We start from the raw sequence: 8289 nt of genomic DNA, 5'->3' as shown, positions 1-8289 counted from the left end.
CAAATACACTATCCCACCTCATACAGTCCAGAAATTAGTGGCTGTGGTTGTTCCACTAACGGTCATAATACTACACGATCCTAATACCAGTTAATTAACTGGTTTTTCTCTAGTGGAGTTTTCCTTGAACATGAATATTTTAATCTAAAATTCTAGTACTTTTAACCAATACTATTAAAAGTTATATTTTAGTGTATTTTTTTCTACTAGTTTCCTGGCAATTGGAGGGTAACATTATATTTTGGGGGTAATAATGTTAGGGTGACTGTAGGATAATTCTACTGCGTGGAGGCACAAAGAAAAATGGGTGAGAATGGCTGGAGTCAATGTAGAAGTGGGTGGAGTTAAATTGTTGTGGTGCACCACACATTCTGTCCTGGGAGTTATGCATTAGCAGTATGTTGCAATTAGATCCAAAAAAGCAAAACGTGTTGAGACTCACCCTATGGATATCATAAGTCCCAAATGCTTCCACCACGAGGTGCGCGGTAACTCCGGACTAAAGGAGCTGGTCCTTTTCTATTTTTCTATGTTGCAATTAACCAAGACATCAGAAGCGTTAATGCCTGGTTACAGAGAAAGTGAGAGTAAGGAGAGCAATCATGGATAATGGAGTTTGTTTACAGATTCACTGCATATAAATAACAGCACAAGGAGTCTCAAGTAAACTAAAGCCAAGCAAAGGGTGTACAAGGGAACATTGAGTACTTAGCACTGATGTGGAAGTATTTGCAGATCATTTTTGTAAGCTGAAAACCCCTTTATCAACACTTATTGCTCAGAAATGGTGGGGGCATGACAAAAAAAAGCAGCAGCTATTAAATGATGCAAAGAACTGAAAAACAGAACATCTAGAATGGACATGTGAATAGGTTTAGCTTAGCTGCTTTTCACTGCCGTGTGAATAAGGTTTTCTGCTTTGTAACACCTCTGATGTTGCTTGTCCTTACCTCACCTTCTTTGGATAGTTTGTACTTTGGTAGAGGTTGACGCACAATCTTGTATCTGTCTTACAGTCTCCATCAGATTTGGGTCTCTCTTACAAGCAGATAACAGGTCTATTAACGCCGTCTGCTGTGACTTTCTAATGTAGGTGGGAAGTTCTCTAGCTAGCTGGCGGCTATTTCTTAGCTGAAGTAGGTCAGGGACATTAAATTTGCTTCACTGTGGTCTTAACTAATTCCTGGAGATGCTATACACATAAATGGCAGGCGCTGCTCGCCCCATACTTCTAGCTATCTAATGGTGCTTGTGCTGGCTGGCAATCCAACCCTTCTTTCTCCTCCATATGTATCATTTATGTAAGATTACCTCTACAGGTAAAAAAAAAATAAATATTTTTTATATTTTACTCTGCTTCTTCATGAGACATGGGGATGCCTGCTTTGGTTGACTTTATCGTATCCCATGCTCTGCAAAGCCCCTGAGATCTCCATCTCCTGGGTCGAGATGGGTGGAACTGTTACGAATCAGGTTCTACCTGAATATTCCAACTTGTTCAGATTTGAACAAAGCCGAAAAGATGCTGATTCGTCTTGGATTAACTAAAATAACTGCCATCATGTGTATTGGGCAGGTGGGCAGGAAATATAGAGTAGACGTGTGTGTGAGTTACATGGCCAATAGACAGTGGTAGAAGGAGACTGCACAGTGCTGATGTCATTACAGTAATAGTTCGGATTAGGTGAAATGTTGTCAGATTTGAGCAATTGCAGGAGGTTTAGTGATAGACATCATAGGTAGGGGTGAGGGAGCATATCTGTGCTGCTGTATACAGAGTGGTTAAATACACTTTTCACTGACAGACAGTCCTGCTAGTAAAAAATCTTTTGTTAAGGAGTTTTTTTTTTAAATTAAATACATACAAACTGCTGTTCTAACAGAAACGTAATGATTTCGCCTGCACAAATTAATTTTTTAAAAATATTATAGCATTTTTTTTTGTTGTTCACTCAATATACTGTTAACCCCTTCCCGCTGCATGCATTTTTTTATTTTCATTTTTGACTTCCCCCTTCCACACCCCATAACTTCTTCTCAGTCATATGAGATCTTAATGTTTGCAGGACAAATTGTTCTTCATGATGCTACCATTAAAGGGGCTCTATCATTGGGAAAAGTCATTTTTAGCTAAGCACATACTTGCATAACCTTTAGAAAGGCTATTTCACACATACATTTTCTATGTAAATGGCCTCAGTAGTTTTTGAATGGGACCGTTTTTATTCATATGCTAATTAGCCTTCTCCGTGCACCCCTGAAATCTCATCGTGCACTGTCTGCTGTGTATACAGCACAGGCTGCTGCTGACTCCTCCTCCCTGCTCTCACACACAGCACACAGCAGGGACAGGAAAGCTAGCTGACAACTTCCTGTGCACAGAGAAGGCTAATTAGCATATGAATAAAAACTGACCTATTCTCTATTACTACATAGAGTAGGCTGCAATATAATTCATTGAATGACAGGCCGGGAAGCCTTCACAAGCAGCTTTCTTGTGGAACCAGGTGCTGGCAATCACTGGGAAAATGGTGGCGCCCACGCACCGCTGGGAAAATGGCACCTTGGTCAGCTTTGACTGAGGTGCCAGAGGAGTTATGCCAATGATCGTTGTGGGCACTGACCATGGGCATTAGTGCTGGGTGTTTACTGTAGTTATTTGAAAAACCGCATTGGAGAAAAGATAAAGAAAGGTAGGGCTAGAATAGCCTTTCTAAAGCCTATTCCAACATGTTGTTAGGGAAATTTGCCTAAATATAATGGTAGACTCCCTTTAAGCAATGTACAGCAACAAAAAAAACAAAAAAAACAGAGCATGCGAGGAGGAGGGCGCTAGGCAACATTTGTACAAATAATAACAATAAAAATGTGAGTGGCAACAGCAACATTACTTCTGATGAGACTGCCAGTAACAGCAGGATTGTTTTACTTCCTGAGAATGAAGATGAAGTTTTTGATTACTTAGCTTGATCACCTCAGTCACAGGAGGATATTACATCCGATAGTGATGGGATCTTGAGTCAGGCTTCTTTGTGTTCCCTCTCCTTCATAGCACATAATTTACTGCAGGGCCTTTATGGACTGTCAACCATGTCTCCTTAATATTCTTCACTGACAAAGATTCCTGGTAGTGATGTGGTATCTATTGATAATTATCTTTCTTCTAGACAGAGCAGTCATCATCCTCTTTTTGATGAGATGGATGAGAACAGTCATCATTGTGTGCAAGGAGAGGAGGAAAACTTGACTGTACAAGTAGGAGGTAGTAGTGAGCAGGGAGTGTGGTAGTCATTCTGTTTGAGGAAGTAGGTGGATACCTGGAGGTGGAAATTCTGAGGGTGTGCATGGTCATAATGTGTTAGAAAAAAGCAGGGAAGATGATGATTCTTTTGCAGATAGGACATGGTAGCCGGGTCAGGGTGAGAAGGTGGGAGCAGATGAATAGGGTAGTGGTGACAGTAATTATTCCAGCAATTGTGCAGACCCAACATCCATGTAGGGGTGGTGTTGGTGGCAGTAACTACATGTAGTCATCTCTTGTGGGAATTTTTTTAAACTGCCAAACAATAAATCCATGACAATGTGCAAGATGCGTAAGCAAAAGCTAAGCCATGGTCATGCAGGAACAAAGGTAGGAATTACATCTTTATATACTCACATGAAAAGGCAACACCATCTTACTTGGCAAATAGACTCGGCAGTCAGGGAAAGTGAGCAAGGTTGTTCTACTCCTTCTCCCAATGATCAGGCAGGCTACATCTACACCTAGCACATGGCCGTCATTATTATCATCATCACCAACTGTGCCCAGTTAACCAGCGATTCTAGAAACTTAATTCGTACCGGGCCAAGCTGCTGGTGTTGTAGCTGCTATAGCATTTAGAGCAGCATTTCCCAAACTTTTTGAGTCAAGGAGCACTATTCAGGACAGAAATTCTGTAGGGAGCATGTAACACATTTTACCTAAAACCTACATAGGGGCCAAAGATAATGAGCGATATTAACGATGAGGGAGATTTCTAAACAAATTGATATTAGATATTACATTTTCTATTAACTTTATTAAATTTTTTTCTTTTTCAGTCACAGTTAAAAAATAAGGAATCCAATTTCCAAGTAGAAATTATGGTATTTCCTTTTTACTGATCTTTTTCCTGTGGAACTGATATTCACAGCAGAAGAACTAGTACTATGCAGTTCTTTGAACACTTCTGGTGCATTTGGTGTCACTAACTCTTCTACAAACACTTCAGTCTGTCAAATTATTTCAGCATCAGTAATCTCTTCAACACTACATTTAGAGATGAGCGAACACTAAAATGTTCGAGGTTCGAAATTCGATTCGGAAAGCCGCTCACTGTTCGTGTGTTCGAACGTGTTTCGAACCCCATTATAGTCTATGGAGAACATATACTCGTTAAGGGGGAAACCCAAATCCGTGTCTGGAGGATCACCAAGTCCACTATGACACCCCAGGAAATGATACCAACACCCTGGAATGACACTGGGACAGCAGGGGAAGCATGTCTGGGGGCATAAAAGTCACTTTATTTCATGGAAATCCCTGTCAGCTTGCGATTTTCGCAAGCTAACTTTTCCCCATAGAAATGCATTGGCCAGCGCTGATTGGCCAGAGTACGGAATTCGACCAATCAGCGCTGGCTCTGCTGGAGGAGGCGGAGTCTAAGATCGCTCCACACCAGTCTCCATTCAGGTCCGACCTTAGACTCCGCCTCCTCCAGCAGAGCCAGCGCTGATTTGTCAAATTCCGTACTCTGGCCAATCAGCGCTGGCCAATGCATTCCTATGGATTCCTATATTCACACTCGGCTCTGCTATATCACACACTCGGCTCTGCTATATCAGATGGGCTTACCGGCTGACCGGCACACGGTATAGTTGAGCAGAACTGGCTCAGCACTGCTACCAATAGGAATGCATTGGCCAGCCTTCGGCCAATCAGCGCTGGCTCTGCCGGAGGAGGCGGAGTCTAAGGTCGGACCTGAATGGAGACTGGTGTGGAGCGATCTTAGACTCCGTCTCCTCCAGCAGAGCCATCGCTGATTGGTCGAGTTCCGTACTCTGGCCAATCAGCGCTGTCCAATGCATTCCTATTGGAAAAAGTTTATGTCACAAAAATCACAATTACACACCCGATAGAGCCCCAAAAAGTTATTTTTAATAACATTCCTACCTAAATAAAGGTTATCCCTAGCTATCCCTGCCTGTACAGCTATCCCTGTCTCTTAGTCACAAAGTTCACATTCTCATATGACCCGGATTTCAAATCCACTATTTGTCTAAAATGGAGGTCACCTGATTTCGGCAGCCAATGACTTTTTCCGATTTTTTTCGATGCCTCCAGTGTCGTAGTTCCTGTCCCACCTCCCCTGCGCTGTTATTGGTGCAAAAAAAAGCGCCAGGGAAGGTGGGAGGGGAATCGAATCGAACACATCGAACAGCCTGATATCCGATCGAACATGTGTTCGATAGAACACTGTTCGCTCATCTCTAACTACATTTGAAAAGTCGTATCACCCAAATTTGGTTCTGGATAATCACAACATCCATATTTTAACATAATATTTGAACATACCTGTTTGATGTTGAAGCCGCTGCTCCTACTGGAGGGTCTGTGTCAGTGGTATTAACTTCTTTTCTGTAGGATCCAATGTTCAACCAGCGATCCATTGCTGAACAACCATTGGAATGTTTTTCAAATAACACATGGCGAATAGCTGCAAATACTGCGTGAACTAAACTGACACAGCAAGGACCGAGTGACTGCACAATACGAGCGTGAAAGATGACTAAAGCACTTCCGTTCGTAGGTACAGTTTGCTCGTCGACTATACAAAACTGGTGGATTAAGCCGGAAAGGGCGGTCCGAGACCAGTTTGGAAGTGCCGTCCAACAGCGAAGCGTTAATCCACCGGCCTCGTATATTCGCTGAACAGACCACAGTGCTGCACTGGTAGAATATTACGAGTGCATCTGAATCAGTATTTTTTATTGCTGTTTATTATCACCATATTGCAGAGCACCTGTAGATGGTTTGCGGAGCACTTGGTGCTCCATGGGAAACAGTTTGGGAAACACTGATTTAGAAGATTCCACTGCTTTTACCAATTGATGGTATGAGCTGAACCTTAATGTTAGATACTTAGCTGCCATGATTTTTTTTAGGAAAGCTGTCCCTCCTTTATATCACCATGTGACAGAATGTTCACCAGAATGTAGGTCTTTCTTTGGATATGTCAGTCTAGGGAAATGTGTGTGCACCACTGGCATGTGGAGCAGCAATTATGGACAAGGACAATATATTGCTTTTACAGCCCACTGGGTCAAGATTTTGAGCTGCAGTGCCAACAGTCAAGAAATGCAACAAGGTGCTAATTCCACCCTGTTTGTGCAGTCCCAGTTCTAACATCAATCAGGGTTCATCCACCTCCTCTAGATCCTCCTCGCTAGACTGTTTCCCACTACCATCTTCACCAAGGCAAGGTGTTGTTTCTACTCCTCTTCCTCCCTCCTTGTTTCATGATTGTAAGGTAAAGATCGGTGGAGCCACACAGTAGAAGAGCTACTTAGCTATATTCTGCAGCGAGTATGCCATTGGATGGATTCTCACCAACTCCAACTAGGCAGCCTTGCTAGTGACAATGGCACCAATACTGTTGCTACACTGCAGTTAGGACAAACATTGTCCCTGTATGGCCCTGTATGACTTTATTAACCTGTATAGTGGCTTAAAAGAGGTGTTCCTTATGGCCATAAAAGTCTCACTTCAGCCATTCTTATCTTGCAAAAACACCCTGTTCGATTTGCAATGACAAAACGGTCTGCCTTTGCGCTGCAATATCTGTGACATTCCAACTCAGTGAAACTCCACCTTTCACATGCTGGGGCATCTGTGTGAGCAGAAAGCAATAAGAAAGATACTTCATTGTAGGCTCATGAAGGAAGTGTGTTGGCTTCTCAAGCCGTTTGAAGAGGCCACCAAATTTGTCAGCAGGCACAACTACTGCATCAGAGATGCGATACCTTTATTGCATATCTTACAAGACAACACACTTATGCAATGAAAGATGGAAAAGGAGGAACAGCTTCAACGTCTTAGTCAATGCCATTGGTCTGGGTTAATGGAGGAGGATGAGGATCGTTATGGTGGAGGAACTTGGGCTCCTAAACTGGAATAGGAGGGTGAGGAAGAAATCTCTCTTGGATGCATACACGCAGCCAGGAGATTGGAGGCGGACTCTTTTTTATTCCAAGATGATTATGATGATAACAGCAATCACACTTGCCAAGAACACCAACCATGGCAGGCTCTGGGTCCACGTACACACTGGAAAGCATTGCAGGCTTACACAGAAATAAGTGTATTATTAGCATCAAACAGTACTAATAATGGATGACCGTGCTCTTACACCCTCACTATAAAGCAAAATTGGAAGAATTCTCCCCTGCTTCCCAAAGGGAATAAAAATTGGAATATTATGAAGATAGTCTATATATTCAGCTTACCGCAGCCTTTAAGAAAACCACTACAACTGCCAGTGGCACAAATACCCAGGTGGCCTCTGCCCACTCTCTGTCTACCTCACTCAAACGGAGCTCCACCTCTTCTGCCAGAGCCGTAGCTCCAAGTTCAAGAGTAAAAGCAGCAACATTGGTAGCCGGGCCCATTATAGTATCTGGAACATGACAAACCAGAAGTTTTTTAGCTGACAGCGCAAACTGGAACCACAACAGGTAACAGACACCCACTGGCTGCACCAGAGTTGGTGTTCAGTGCTGCCGATGGCATTGTAACACTTAAAGGATGAAACTGTGCACCGCTAGTGTGGAAAAATTTATTTTAGTCAAATTGCTGCCTCCAAATAGTGGGGCCAATGTCTCCCTTTATCTCCATGTTCCACTTATGTAGTGCTGATGCTGCCTGTTAATTCTAAACAGTTATCGCCAATGTCTAGACATGTTCTGTGGCCCAGTCCATGATATTAGGCCCTACCACACATGTTGCCACAACTATCACTACTCAGCCAGACATGTCCTGCCAGCCAGTCCATCACATTATGCCCTGCCACACATGTTGCCACTGCTACCACCACTGTGACCACTCAGCCAGACATGTCCTGAAGCCTGATCATCATATTATGTCCTTCACACTGCCATACATGCTGCCATCACTAGCACTGCTCAGTAAAACATATCCTGTGACTTGGTTCATCATATTATGTAACGCTGCACCTTTTTTTTAGGCAAAGCATGGCATAACTTCCTTTT

The sequence above is a fragment of the Leptodactylus fuscus genome, chromosome 7, assembly GCF_031893055.1.
Source record: "Leptodactylus fuscus isolate aLepFus1 chromosome 7, aLepFus1.hap2, whole genome shotgun sequence".
In the NCBI taxonomy this organism is placed as follows: Eukaryota; Metazoa; Chordata; class Amphibia; order Anura; family Leptodactylidae; genus Leptodactylus; species Leptodactylus fuscus.
Note: the sequence above shows the minus strand (reverse complement) of the source record.